The sequence below is a fragment of the Oncorhynchus clarkii genome, chromosome 7, assembly GCF_045791955.1.
Source record: "Oncorhynchus clarkii lewisi isolate Uvic-CL-2024 chromosome 7, UVic_Ocla_1.0, whole genome shotgun sequence".
In the NCBI taxonomy this organism is placed as follows: Eukaryota; Metazoa; Chordata; class Actinopteri; order Salmoniformes; family Salmonidae; genus Oncorhynchus; species Oncorhynchus clarkii.
In genome coordinates, this window is record NC_092153.1 from 37,752,295 (window position 1) to 37,767,597 (window position 15,303).

A 15,303-nucleotide genomic window follows, 5' to 3' on the forward strand; every position below is an offset into this window, starting at 1 on the left:
TGTCAGCCGTGACCATGAGGCGGTGCACAATTGGCCCAGCGTCATCCGGGTTAGGAGAGGGTTTACCCGCCCGGGATGTCCTTGTCCCATCTCTCTCTACCGACTCCTGTAGCGGGGCGGGCGCATGCATGGTCGCCAGTTGGATGGTGTTTCCTCTGACACATTGGTGCGGCTGTCTTCCGGGTTAAGCGAGTAGTGTGTCAAGAAGCATTGCGGCTTGGCAGGGTCATGTTTCGAGAATGCATGGCTCTTGACCTTCGCCTCTCCCGATTCCGTACGGGAGTTGAAGCGATGGGACAGGACTGTAACTACCAATTGAATATCATGAATAAAAAAAATAAAACTTCCAGATTACGTCAGAGTTTTCCAGTTATCAATAATGACAAATACAGCATCATGCCTGCTGAGTAAGGCCCTACGTTTTTCCTGTCAGGTAAAATTGTTCAGGAAAAACAGAGGGCCCTACTGAAAACTACTGAGAGAAATCAGTTATGAATCTGGTTTACTGCCTTATGTCTATCCCCCTTAGTTTGAGGGATAGACGTCACCACAGGTGTCAGAGCAAACTCTTTTAATCATAACGTCAACTGAACAATACAGAATGTGGGGGCGTAACATGACCCCAGGATCAACCACTGTTACAATACAATCTGGCCTGACTGTCCTACTGTACAGTACAGACTGTGGCCCAAGCATTGTGAGCAGGTGGTTGAGCCAGAGGAGGGCAATGATGAGGGTGGGGTCTGTCCAGGGTCAGCTGTAGCTCACATCTCAACAAGAGGGACACTGGGGAGACCCCTGTGGTTGAGTGGAGCGTGGCACTGTAGTGCAGCAATGTTTGGAGCAGGCTGGTGCGAGTTTGGCCCTGATACAATTATTGAGCCGGTGGGCTCGGCCACAACCTGGTTGATTATAGATATTCTTGAGTGGGACTACATGGAATTCCCCATGTAAAGATGTTACCAGGGGCAGGACAGACAGTCCACTGGCTGCAGAGGGGAAAGGGGCGGGGGCCTTGTTTTCTTGCTAACAAGGCAGGTGAGGCAGTCCCTGACCAGTCCCTGACCAGGGCCTCAATATCCCTGTCGATGCCTGGCGACCATACTAGAGCCTGCCTATACCCAAGTGCTCTCCATAGCAAGCACAGATGCACAAGGAGACCTTGGGACCAACGTGCAGAGCCCTTGTGAGACACAGGTGTCATTCCAGCAGGACAGCTCCTCTCGGACAGTTCCTCTCGGGCCAGCTCTGTCTGATGAAGGTCACCAGCTTGGAGAGAGTAGATTCATCTGCTGATGCCTGCTGGAGCCCCTGCAGTGATACAGTGGAGTGGAGTGTAAAGGTTCTGGACGAGGTTGTGCTCAGCCTGGTCATGTCCATGAGCCAAAGCAGAGGCTCTGTTTGAATGGAGGGGGAAAGGAGGTCCGCCACAACGTTGTCACGCTCTGGTGAACTGGAGGCGGAAGTTGTAGAGCTGCAGACGGTCCGACCAGCAGTAGAAGCGGCAGGGTTTGTGTTCTGTGCCAGATGTGGCCAGAAGGGTGGTGAGCACTTGGTTGTCTATCTGACGTGTAAATGCACATCCGTACAGGTAAATGTGCCACCTTTCACATGTCCAGATGCATGCTAGAGCTTCATGGTCACCCACGGAATATCTCTGCTCTGTGGGGCTGGGGGCTCGGGAGGAGAAGCCGATCTGTCTTTCCTTTCCTTTTGTAGCTGGGACAGCACTGCTCCTACAACAACTGCAGAGGTGTCGCACGTGACAAGGGTGGTGCTTGGGAGGTCTAAGTGGGCCAAGACCGGTGATGAGGAGCGTTACAGTTAGGTTGTACCACTTTTCGCACAAAAGTACCTTCATCTCTAGGAGACAGAACACGTCTCCTTCCTGAGCAGTATGACGGCTGCGTGATCCCTTGCCATTTATAGTTGCCTACTATTGTTTGCACAGATGAACGTGGTACCTTCAGGCGTTTGGAAATTGCTCCCAAGGATGAACCAGACTTGGGGAGGTCTACAATTTTTCTTTCTGAGGTCTTGGTTGATTTCTTTTGATTTTCCCATGATATCAAGCAAAGAGGCACTGAGTTTGAAGGTAGGCCTTGAAATACATCCACAGCTACACCTCCAATTGACTCAAATGATGTGAATTAGCCATTCAGAAGCTTCTAAAGCCATGACATAATTGTCTGGAATTTTCCAAGCTGTTTAAAGGCACAGTCAAATTTGTCTATGTAAACTTCTGACCCACTGGAATTATGATACAGTGAATTATAAGTGAAATAATCTGTCTGTAAACAATTGTTGGAAAAATTACTTGTGTCATGCACGAAGTAGATATCCTAACCGACTTGCCAAAACTATAGTTTGTTAACAAGAAATTTGTGGAGTGGTTGAAAAGCGAGTTTTAATGACTCCAACCTAAGTGTATGTAAACTTCCGACTTCAACTGTATTTTATTGGTCAGTGAATCAGGAAGTTTCATGAAAACAGGTTAATATGCCCCAAAAACATTAGACAACCTTTCTAAAAGTCCTTTAATTTGCTGAAATAAGTCATTAGAATCAATGATGAGAGAACAGGCAGATTAAGCTCGGAATACCGTGAACCAAGAGGTTCTGAGTTCTAATCCCAGCTGAGGTCATTTTGTGTAAAAGTTACTGTTTAAATAAACATTCACAATGTAATCATGTGTGTCAAATATGTAAGTTAAGTGTGTATGAGTATTCCTAACCTTGCTAACAGACAAAGAGCTATGCATGGATCAGTGGTTAATCAATCAGGGCGTTCATTTATTCAGTAACTAGATGTGATGTGTAATGAAACATGACACAAATGTTCTTGGAACATTCCAATGAAATGGGTCGAGAACATTTATATGTTCTGTTCTGAGTATGTTTGGTGGGACGTTGATGGAATATTCTCCTAACCCACAGAAAACTGGACATAGGAATGTTCTCATTTAACGTGTCTAGGACACTAATACTGTACTCTGAGAATATGGCAACTATGTTCTGTTTATGTTTGGTGTAAAGTTGATTGGAATATTCTCCTAACCGCCAGAGAACTGGACACATGAATGTTCTCGCAACGTTCCCATGACATCTTAAAGTCTGAGAACATGGTAACCACATTCTGGGTAATTTCTATTAGACATTAAGGGAACAGTCTCTTGGAAGCATTCCTTGAAAATCACAGGAATATTCATATGAAAACATTTAGTTAATGACCTAATGAGACTCTTAAGGGAATGTTATCTTATGTTGTGGGAATGTTTGTTTGTCCGCTGAGACTGTGGTTGTGCCAACTACAATGCCTATACAGATTATGTCCAATCGCAAGTCTTTCTGTGGCATGTTGGCAACTATGCAAATTATTTATTTTTTTGTAGTAAAAAATGCTAGCGCTAGCACAGAGGAAAATCAGAAAGTGTTAGATCAAAAATGTCATTTCAGCAGCCTGACATCCAGACGTACAAAGGCAAGGACAGCAAAATGTGAGTGACACACTTTATTACATGACAAGGACCCGGGGCTGAAAATAAAATATGTTCCTGTGCTTCTCTGCAGTTGCGATCTTCAAGATACATTGAAAGACAGGGAACAAAGCCAACAGTAATGTCACTGATCTAAAAGTGGACTTCCCTGTGAATTCAATAAAATATGTTGTGCCAGACCAGACATTTTAAATAATGCATGCCACGACAATTTACAATAAGTTATTTGAGCTTGCAAAATACACCATTATCTTCTACCTCTTTATGATATTAATCTAGATTGTGTATAATGTGCCTTACCACCCACTCCAATGTTATTTAGAAGTGTTAACATTATAGTTACTGTATTTCAAACCGGATAGCAGCCTTACATTTACTATCCAGGTTGGATAAAGCTAGTCAAAATAGTTACTCAAAAAACTGGACACTAATGATATCAAAACAAACTAACCAAAACCATTGGAAGAAGTCACATTTCAGATTTAAAAAAATAGTTGCATCCAGTAAATAAATCAGTTGGGTCAAGGATTAAAGATGGGAAATGATTATGAGCATGATTCATATTTAGGACTATTATTATAGATTGTTAATGTCTCGGGACAGGATCTGTCACTGTGAGAGGATGACTGTAACCTAAGTACATGGCTTCCCCCTGGACACAGTCTCACAGTCCTTCTGTCCCATCACCACCGCAGAGCCTCTGTCTCCTCTACAGTGTCTTTCCAACACCGCTGAAGGTTACTCAAATTAGGCCAGTCAGACGTCTTGAAGTCTTTGAAGTCTTTCTCATTTCTTACCCTCTTGGCTGCTCTTACCCCCCCCCCCCCCCTCCCCTTTCTCTCTTACAGATACTCTGTCTCTCTCTCACATGCACAAACACACTCCACTTTCTTTCTCTCTGTCTCTCTCTCTTGCACACATGCCCTCTCTCATGCACACTCTCTTACACAGCCACTCTCTCACTCTCTCTCTCTTTTAAACACACACATACACACATACACACTCATTAGGGGTTCACAGCGAAGCTCATTAGGGGTTCAAAATGAATGCTACCGGTTGGCCTGTAGTGGGCACTGTTTGAAGCGGTCTCACTTAAATCCTCATATCCTTCACCCCGTTTGACCTAAAGAGTTGAAACTTTGTATGTAGGTGTATTTCCTCATGCTGAAAAAAGTTGCCTCAAGGACCTATAAGGTCTCAGGATAGATTTTCCTCCAAGAACATTCTAGAAAACCTTTGAAAGCGTATTCTCATGAACCATAAATCCAGTATGTAGGCTCATGGTACATCTCTTAACAAAGTTTAAGAAACGCTAAGGGATTGGTTAAGAGAAGGCTGAGTTATTTATAAATCAGGAAATCTAATTGTAAGTGTCCATTTTAAATACTTTATAAATCACTCCAAAATTGCCTATCAACTTGAATCTGTTTAGGGTCATCCAAAACCCTACCATGATGAACCACGTAAGTTTGACATTGATGTCTTAAAAAATAAGGACACTATTACCAATTCACTTTTTTGACTATGCAATGCTAATGCTTAAAATAATCCTAAAAAAATATTATTCTCATGGACTGATATTTGGACTCTTCACAAAAGTCTTTAAAGAGTTTGAGAAAATAATGTTGATGCATTCAAAGATGGCCACATTATACAAGTAGATCAGTCTTTCCCAAACTCGGTCCTAGAGTGCACATTTGATTCTGCTGATTCAAATAATCAACTAATCATCAAGCTTTGCTTAATTGAATAACCTGTGTAGTGATAGGCAAAACAACTAAACGTGGGGTCCCGAGGACCGAGTTGGGGAAACACCGCAGTAGATTCATATGAGCAAATGTGCTAATATGCTCAAATATGTGAAAAATACTTCAACAATCTTCTCATGAACCATAGGACAAAATTACAATTACAGCACTAGACTAATCTTCACTTGCATAATCCTTGTGGTATTGAAAGATGCTTTCACTGATTGCACATAAATAAAGATAGTTCCTACATGATAGATTGCTTGCTTAGTTATCCAACTGATCTTGTGTCCTTTCTTTCATCCTGTGAACCCCGTTCATTGCTGCTCACAGCTATATATTTTTTTTTTGCGTCCTGCTGGTACCTAAAATAGCTTGACCGAATAGTGCTGGTTTGTTGAAGCAGTTAGAGACCGACTAGGGGAGAAGATAAAGGAGAGAGAGAGAGAGCTCAGTCTTAATTCATCAACCTACACAGAGAGCAGAGCATGTTGCCCCATTCAACGGATCTGGGGCAGCTTGACTGAGCACTGAGGGATAGGCCATCCATAAGGGACACAAGTTCACTGACAAATTAACCGATCTTGTTGCACCCCATTTTCTCTGCCCTCTCAACAATTTCAGTGCAGATTTGAATATATTTGAAAATGTAAGTGTTTTGATGTGATTTGTTGGTATTTCTAAGGTTACTGGAGAACCATTAGACTGAATCCTCTAATGTTGCAAAACAAGGCACCTGCATCAGCAGTTACATCATCAGCAGGGGGCCTGAATCATGTCTTAGGAACTTATATAAACCAAACAAAATTTAGGACCAAAAAGGAAATGTGATGATCATGTTCTAGAACCTGAGATGTGTCAATAAAAAAAGGCATATTTTATTTTCTACTTCAGCAGATCCCCAAGGCTCACCAGTAGGACGAGAGTGGAAGAGACATTGGCATCATTAAGGAAGGCTGATTCTCAGCATTCCCTCACGGAAGCAGAATATTCTCACTGTCTCTTCAAGCTGTCCCTGTTCAGGACATTGTAAATTTTCTCAACAACATTCAATATAGAATGGATACATTCTCAATCTCACTAAATAATTTGAAGAGATGATGTATGATTGTGCTATTCTGAGATCTGCTATGCCAGGTTTCCCCCAAAAAAATAACCAACAAAAAAATTATAATCTATCTTTTGTCTCTGTGTTTCATAATTTTCCTTAAATTTACAAGAGGTTGAATGTATCTCACCGGAGAAAGCATGCGAGCGAGCGAAACAACTCCACTCTGTCCTTGTATGTGTAGGCCATCTATCTGATGCTGTCAGGTCCAAAAGAGAATGACATTGTTGCCGCCCGTAGCATTCAGTGCAAGGGAAGCCAGTGAGCAATTGGTTTCCTTTTGATAAAAAAAAAGTATAAAATAATAGCCAATCAGCATTGAGCTTAACTGGTTGGGCTAAACTGTGAATGGTCCTGGCGCACCAAAAAAAGGAAAGCCATTTTGGATTTGGCGTCAAATCAAATCGCAATGAACGCATTTGTCATTGACAAACAACTTGAATTGTGGCATCTAGTTGTGTTGTTGTCCTCCGGTGGCTAGCTAGCTAGCAAAAATTGTCCCTTCCCTAAATTAGACATGGATGGAGATAAGGATTTGGACTTTGTGGTTTTACTTAATTCTCCATACTGGCCAATGGTTATAACGGCGATTCTGATCTAACCATTAATTCATACATTATTGTGCTCCTGGCCTGAGAGGATGGAAGTTCAATATGTAGCTAGACGTAGAAGGCTAATGTTAACTATCTAACGTTGCCCATGAAATGAAGTTAGGCTAGCGAGCAAGCATTTTAGCCAGGAATTCTAGGGCAACAAAAAATAAAAGCGAGTAGGCCTACTGTGTGACAGAGTGATAGACCGTTTCATCAACATGAAAGAGTGGATGAAAGTAGGGGAAGTATTTCACTTTTTTCTACTTGCACGAACGTGCACACACTCACACACACACACAGAAATCAAAACCATGGACTGCCACATATTTTGCTAACGTTGATTGGACTAAATTGTTTTTGGTATCATTTAGTTGCCACTGTATTAGACTAAGCAGAGATGATTTGATGATGTTGAAATGTTGACGTTGAAATGGAGGCAGCTCCTGTTTTCTTTGTGACTTGCGGTAACTCTGTGGTTCTAAATCAATAGTTGTTCAGTGGTTCAAAAATGTCTGAAACATTAACGTGCTTGGCCATGCTCTAGGTCATGTAACTGTTTGTCATACGCAGTATGTTTTGTGGACTTCACTGGACAGAGGCTGCTCTCCGGTTTTGTGCTGAAACAAAGGTGTGGTTGAATTTATTCTGCTACTGTGTCTCCTTATTGTCTCAGACTGTTTGCCTATACATCACGGTTACAGGGCATATGAACTAACAGGTTATAGAGCAAACAACGCAATTATCACAACACGGGTTGTAATATGGCTTTTCTGTCTGGCTTCCCAGTGATTTTACACACGCATTGCTACTGCTTTGTACTCACATTGTAGTGATGCACCAGTCTGGAAGAGAAGGTCTGGTTTCTGAGCCGTAGGGAACGGTAGTGTTGAACTGTCCTTTATGTATCAGAAGAGGGTCAATGTTATATGATACCGTTTTCGATTGCACTTTGTCCTTTTACACGGCTGCATGCATTGTTCAATCATTTAATCATGGTTTCACACATCATTGATGAAACTTTAATGAGATATTACCCCCCCCCCTCCCCCCTCATGCACCAAATCAGATGTAGTAAAGGACAGGGAGGGGGAAGCCCTTTCTGCAATAGTAGCCCACCTAAATCAGCAGAGTTCGTGCTGATGTGGACTTAACTCAGCTATGAGAATACTCAGGTATACATCCTCCTCTCTCATCTATTTAGCTTCTAACTCTGCTATCATACAACATACAACTGTTAAGGTAATTTTTATCAATGATGACTAATTATGTATACATTTCAATCAGGACTGACTAATCAGAATACTATTATGTTACTGTATATGTACTAATCAGAATACTATTATGTTGCTGTATATGTATGAGTTTTCTTTCTTGATCCCAGTACTGAATATAATGTGTGTGAATGTGGTCAAGAGTTAGAACAATGACTGTCTGTTCCTTGGTAGGAATTAATGAACGATATCTTCAGACTGGCTAGAATGCTTATCTACACGAGAAGACCTTGGCTCGTAAATTATATTAAATTGGTAGGGAGACGGATGTGGGAAGGCTTGAGATACAGCCTTTGTACTGGAACGGAGATGGCACGGGTTGGTGCTGAAACTAATGACGTCATTTTCAGTTTATAACCTGTGGTAAACTGTATCGTATTCAGTACTCTCGTGAATAAAGGCTGCTATTTGACTTTAAGACCGGACTCTGTCCATTTCTATAAAATAAGGGTCATACAAATTCTTATGAATTGACAGTGTTTAATTTTAATTGGGAATTAAAACAGAGGAATTAAATTCCTGCAACAACAACATAACAGTTAGGACTCTAACAGTTAGGAAAACAAACACAGAGAGGATAAGAGATGCAGGCCTACACAGTTACTGTCCAGGCTCTCATCAAACATATTAATTTGCCCCAAATTACACTATACAGTGGGGAGAAAAAGTATTTGATACACTTCCGATTTTGCAGGTTTTCCTACTTACAAAGCATGTACTTATTATCATAGGTACACTTCAACTGTGAGAGACGGAATCTAAAACAAAAATCCAGTGGGTAAATTTGGGTAAATTTTGTCATCGACTGAGGGACCTTACAGATAATTGAGTACAGACATGAGGTAGTCATAATTAATATGCTAAACACTATTATTGCGCACAGAGTGAGTCCATGCAACTTTTTTATGTGACTTGTTAAGCACATTTTTACTCCTGAACTTATTTGCTTGCCATAGCAAAGCAGTTGAATACCTATTGACTCAAGACATTTCAGCTTTTAATTTGTATTAAATTTTTTTGAAAAAAACAACAAGTCCATTTTGGACTCTGGCAGCTCCTGACAGATGGGCGGCTCTGGCAGCTCAGGACAGACGGGAGACTCTGGCAGCTCAGGACAGACGGGAGACTCTGGCAGCTCAGGACACAGACTCTGGCAGCTCAGGATACACGGAAGACTCTGGCAGCTCAGGACAGACGGGAGACTCTGGCAGCTCAGGACAGACGGGAGACTCTGACAGCGCTGGGCAGGAGGAAGACTCTGGCAGCACTGGACAGGTGGGCGCACCTGTAGGGAGGAGATGGAGAGACAGACTGGTGCGAGGGGCTTCCACCGGAGGGCTGGTGCGTGGAGGTGGCACCGGATAGACCGGACCGTGAAGGCGCACTGGAGGCCTTGAGCTACGAGCCTACCCAACCCTACCTGGCTGAATGCTCCCCGTAGCCAGGCCAGGAGAGGTGGATCAGCGGTGGCTATAAGGCCGGTGACGTCGAACGCCGCCCGAACAAGGAGAGGGACCGACTTCGGCAGAAGTCATGACAGTTGGACTGCAGAGTGAAGGAAAAGCAGCCAACAAGTGCTCAGCATGTTTGGGAACTCCTTCAAGACTGTTGGAAAAGCATTCCAGGTTAAGCTGGTTGAGAGAATGCCAATCGTTTGAAAGCTGGCAAAGGGTAGCTACTTTGAAGAATCTAAAATATATTTATATTGATTTGTTTTAAGAATTTGTAGGTTACTCCATGATCCCATATGTGTTATTTGATGTCTTCACTATTATCATATAAAATAGTAAAAATAAAGAAAAACCCTTGAATGAGTAGGTGTGTCCAAAATTTTGACTGGTACTGTATTTAAACCACTTCCATATACAGTAGACTTCCATAGATTTTTTTAAAACTGGTACCAGGCTACCTTCAGACAAGTCTTGTGATGCTTATGGCCGTCCTAGAGCAAACATGTACAACAGATGTGTTCGTGAGAGTATCACATGATACAAAGACAGCGACACAGTAACTTTCAGAGGGAAGTACATCCATTGGGCAAAAACGAGCTGAATCAACGTTGTTTCCACGTCAATTGAACCACAAAATTCAATGTGATCAATCAATCAATCAAACTGTATTTGTCACATGCTTCATAAAAAACAGGTGTATACTAACAATGAAATGCTTACTTATGGGCCCTTCTCAACAATGCAGAAATACTTTTTTTTAAATTTAGAAAGATAAAAACACAAGGAATAAATATACAATGAGTAACAATAACTTGGCTATATACTCGGGGGTACGAGGTAATATATACTTATTAATGATTTGGTAAGCTCCTCAATGTTATCGGATGAACCCTCAGACATAATTTACAAATGAAGCATTGCGCTTAATGAGTCAGATCAGAGGGAGGCAGTAGGGATGACCAGGGATGTGTCTTGATAAGTGAGTGCATTGGACCATTTTCCAGTCCTGCTAATAATTCAAAATGTAACAAGTACTTTTGGGTGTCAGGGAAAATATATGGAGTAAAAAGTACATTATTTTATTTAGGAATGTAGTGAAGTAAAAGTAGTCAAAAATATAAATAGTAAAGTAAAGTACTGATACCCCAAGAAACGACTTAAGTAAAAATACTTTCATGTACTACTTAAGTACTTTACACCACTGAGAATAGGCCAATGCATATGTCCAAAACCTGCTTCAGGTTTACAAAAACATTGTTGCCTTAAATTGGTTTATCATGTGTAAGAGAGCCATGGGGTCATGTTCTTTCAAGAATTTGAGCACATTATAAAACATTATAAAACATTCTAGAAAGTGCTACAGAAATGTCTACCATGGGCACATGAAGACTTCACAGGCTAAAATATAGTTTTCACTCACAATTGAAAACATCATCAGTCTCATCCCACTGTGCACCAGATGCCTCATTAAGGATGTAGCGTCTTCTGGGAAATATAATTTTAGAATTTCGTTTTGTTCCCACTTATTAAGCAAGGCAATCTGACGAGACACCCCACTGAGACTGAACATCCTACTGTATCACTGTCCTCCAAAACCACAACACATAAACACCGATTTACCATTATATTGCCTATCAGAGTCATACAGACACACATGGATGCACCTGTCACTGTTTGAGAGGATCCCAATTCCACCCAAAAAGGATTATAGGGCACTACACAATTCCATTTCATGAGCCATCAAGCAGACTCCTCTAAAACATACAAAACATCTCTCCTGGAGAGAGAGAGAGGAGCTCAGAAACATGTGTCAAGGCTTTTCAGTGTTGATTTTAGCATGTAAATCTTTTAGCATGTGACTCAAATCCACAACACAGTACTTAACAATACCTGAATTGCACTATGACAGTGACAATCGGTGCACACAAACTGTTAGGGCATACATAAAGCTGTCCCAACAGCAGAGCTTTCTTTTCAGCACCATGGAGTGAATCCTTACCACCACTACACCTGGCTATCAGCGGAGCCTTGTCTGGCAGTGAAACAGTTCATTCAGCCTCATTTACTGCCTTTTAAAAAAACATAGCTGATATGGCTGACTTGCTTAAACAAATATGGTTTCTACTGACAATTGAGATGGACAAACAATGGCATAAGGGAACGATAATAGTAATTTTGATTAAGACATAGAGCTAGGACGGACGTAGTCAATACAGTATAACTATTTGTTGAGCACTTTTTAAATATACAGTGACAGAATTCGGAACATGGGCCATTCTTACAGTATTCTCCCTGTACACCACCAAGTCAGAACCGTAGGATAAATAAAGGGGACATATAAGCAGACAACGAAAGCTCTTACAATGTTCGAAGGTGACATTTCACCACCAAGTCAGGACAGTAGGCTAAGTTATGAGGGGGAAAGGGACCAAATTATTAGGGTGGGGCACATGGGCTACTAACAGCTTACTACACAACATACACTTTCTTAGCTACAGTATACATGTCTCCTTAGCATATTACATAATTTATGCAACAGCATACAATACATTATTGGACTCTCAGTTGTGCTGTGCTCACTTGAACAGGAAGGTGGTGTGGCGGTCCTTCTTGTGGGTATATTTTGTCATCAAACTTTGTCATCAGTGTCTAGCATTCTCTGGATTTATGGTGCTTTCAAGACAACTGGGAACTCTGAAAAAAACAAGGTTGAATCATGACGTCAGTGATCTTCAGGTTGGAGCTCTAGAAAGTGCCCCGAGTTCCCGACTTCCTAGCTGGATGACCGTTCAAAACTTATTTTCCCAGTGGAGCTCACTGAAGTCTGACATTTCCAAATTCTGAGTTTCCAGTTGTTTTGAGTGCGGGAGAATGTATTTAACCTTTTCTGTCTCATGGTGTTGCATGTGAATGTTTATTATTTTAAGCTTGGAAAAGAGAACCTTAAACCCAGGCTTGGACCACACACCATCTCCACAGAATAGCAGGCAGGGAAGCAAAATACGGATTGCTTTGCAAAGCTTGCAGTTAGCCACTGATTTCTTCAAAACCACTCATTGTTGAATTTGCGATTTCCAACTTCTTGTGTAATGTTTATGTTAAATGGCCGATAAGCACCGATAAGTTTGATCAATAATTTCTCATTTGAAAAGGATTTGCCTGTAGATTGTCGACGTGATTAATGACGATGACCACTTGTCTAGCGGTATGATGACATGATCGGTCCAATCAAAGCTATGGTAGATATAACGTGATTTGACGTCATTTTATTTTATTTGAAGTAATTTTACCCTTTTTGCTTCCAGGTTTAACCCTTTTGGGTTCCATAACCTTTTTGGGTTCCATCTGCATGGAACCCATAAGGATTCAAAATCAAAAAGTGTTTTTCAAAGATTTATCCTATGGGGACAGCGGAATAGCCCTTTTAGGTTCTACTGTATAGAGGTCTGTGGAGATACAGGAATATTTATTAACGTATATTTTTATGTTGAGTAGGAAAGAAAACAACAATTGACCTCAACTTGCAAAAAATATAGTTGAATTACAGGCCTTACTATAATGTTGCATCTTCACTTTTGAAGTTCATCCATTTTAATACAGTTAAACCCCAAACTTTTATCTCCCTCTTACCCCACCAACCCAAAATAACCCTGACTCCATCTCATTGATTTATAAATGAGTGGTCTTATCACCATCGGCACTGGTACGTATCTCAGTATCCTCCCTCATGACGTGGCCAACTCAGCACTATTCCACTATGTGTGCGTGTGGCTGTGGCTCCTCTGAATCACCTCTGTTGTGCCAAGAGGAGGTGGACTCCTCTGCATCTAAACCAGGATAGTCTCTGTCCAGGCAGTCCTGTACACATAGTGCCCCTGAGGACCGACAGGCCTGAACATCACCTGATAACACAACAGCACCATAGCATCTTGGAAACATCTTGGAAATATTCACTTCTCACTGTGGATGTTGATGCCTTTCAATACAATCATCTTAATCTTGATTTGTAATATAGATGTTCTATCCTTATGCTTATGACTCGTGACCAAGGTATGCTTATAAGGAATATGGAATTGCTCAGCTCAGTTGGTAGACCATGGCGCTTTCAATGCCAGGATAGTGGGTTCAATTCCCGGGACCACCCGTACATAAAATGTATGCATGCATGACATAGTCGCTTTGGACAAAAGTGACTGCTCAATGACATATATTATACTGTATATTATTATCAGGTATGAGATCTATAAACTGCTGCATTTTCACTGAGTTCCACTTACAAACACCTTACAAACAACGCCCTTCAGAGTGATGCTGATGCGGAAGACTTTGAAATCAGCCCAAGAAAATTAACGCTTTTGTGGAATACGCAGTCAACATAGGCAGTGATGCTGCAACGCCTACAGGTACAAGCTACACATGGTGGAATGGGCCAATGTGGTTGATTTGGTATGAGAAACCTAGCTTTGACAGTTACGATAACTTTTAAACCATGATGGTACAGTGTAGCAGCTGTTCAGTGCATGAGCCCTTCCAGAATAGCTTGTTCAGCAGAATTGACCTTGCATGCGCCTCTCCAAGCATTGTATTGTACGTATACTGGAACAGGGCTGTTCCTTTCAGGATGAATAAATAAACTGCTGCCATAATCTCATTTGATCAACTATCTACCTTCCATGTTCTCCAACTGTTAGGATAGCAATCTAACAGAATTGTATCAACATTATGTCAATCTTATATCAACTTGATATCAATGGATTAATAGAACCTGAAATGGTTGTTTGTCATTTTCTCTCGGGTTAAGCAGTTTTATTGCAACAATGTTGAAAAGACATTTGAAAAACATTGAGTTGTGACTAAAACACACTCCACCGAACACTCTGGTTGCAGTTTAATCAGCATACCTGAAGTGGATTGAATCCATAAGGTGTGAAATATGTTGTTTCAATGTTTTCTAACGTGAATATCCTCATCCCAAGTTTGACTCTTTCACACACATTTTCCACTATTATGTAAGATGATACTGCAGCACTGCGTGAAGCTACGCACGAGGACTTGGCACAATGCTGAGAGAGAAAGTTCCTCTCTGGCAGCTTCCCTTTCCCTGAAGTGTCTCTCTGTGCATTAAAACCGTAGGAATTTACAACTGGGGAAGATATTATCATCTGCTATAATTACTCTGAGCCTTTCCTTCTCCCACCGCAGTCCTCTAGATAGGCACTGTAATGAGGCATGGTATGGCCGTGACTAAATTATACAAAACCACTGCATTCATCACTGATCATCAAACATGCACATACAGTAAGAAAGTGCACATTACCTGTATCGGAGAGAGCTGCCGTCTCCTGAAAACGAGAGACAGAGGGACTTCTCTCTGTTGCACCTGCAGGACACTTGAGATATGGTCTTGGAAGAAGGGGTAAAAAGTATTATCTTGAAGATGAATCGTTTTTGGTTTACCCCCTATGAAAAAGATAAGCCTATTGTAACTGCTCAGTCCCTGCAGTCACCCCTGGGGATCTCTTCCCAAAAGCCCTCTTCACACACACTCTCTCACACATACACACACACACACACACACACACAAAAGAGTTGTGGTAGGGCCTGTGCTGCTGAGTTAATCAGTGGGGGAAATGAAA

At 41.5% G+C, this 15,303-nt stretch overlaps 1 protein-coding gene across 3 annotated transcripts in view; it reads right to left on the reverse strand.

Annotated features, from left to right (window-relative positions):
• Window positions 1-15,303, reverse strand: part of LOC139414215 (synaptotagmin-2-like) — a 75,821-nt gene extending 60,518 nt beyond the window's left edge. For 2 of the 3 annotated variants that reach the window (XM_071162104.1, XM_071162105.1), the window contains exon 1: window positions 14,985-15,303. The gene's annotated coding sequence lies outside the window, so the exon portion shown is untranslated. Of the gene's footprint in view, window positions 1-7,768; window positions 7,842-14,984 lie in introns of all 3 variants that reach the window. The other variant, XM_071162108.1, reaches the window with a different exon arrangement.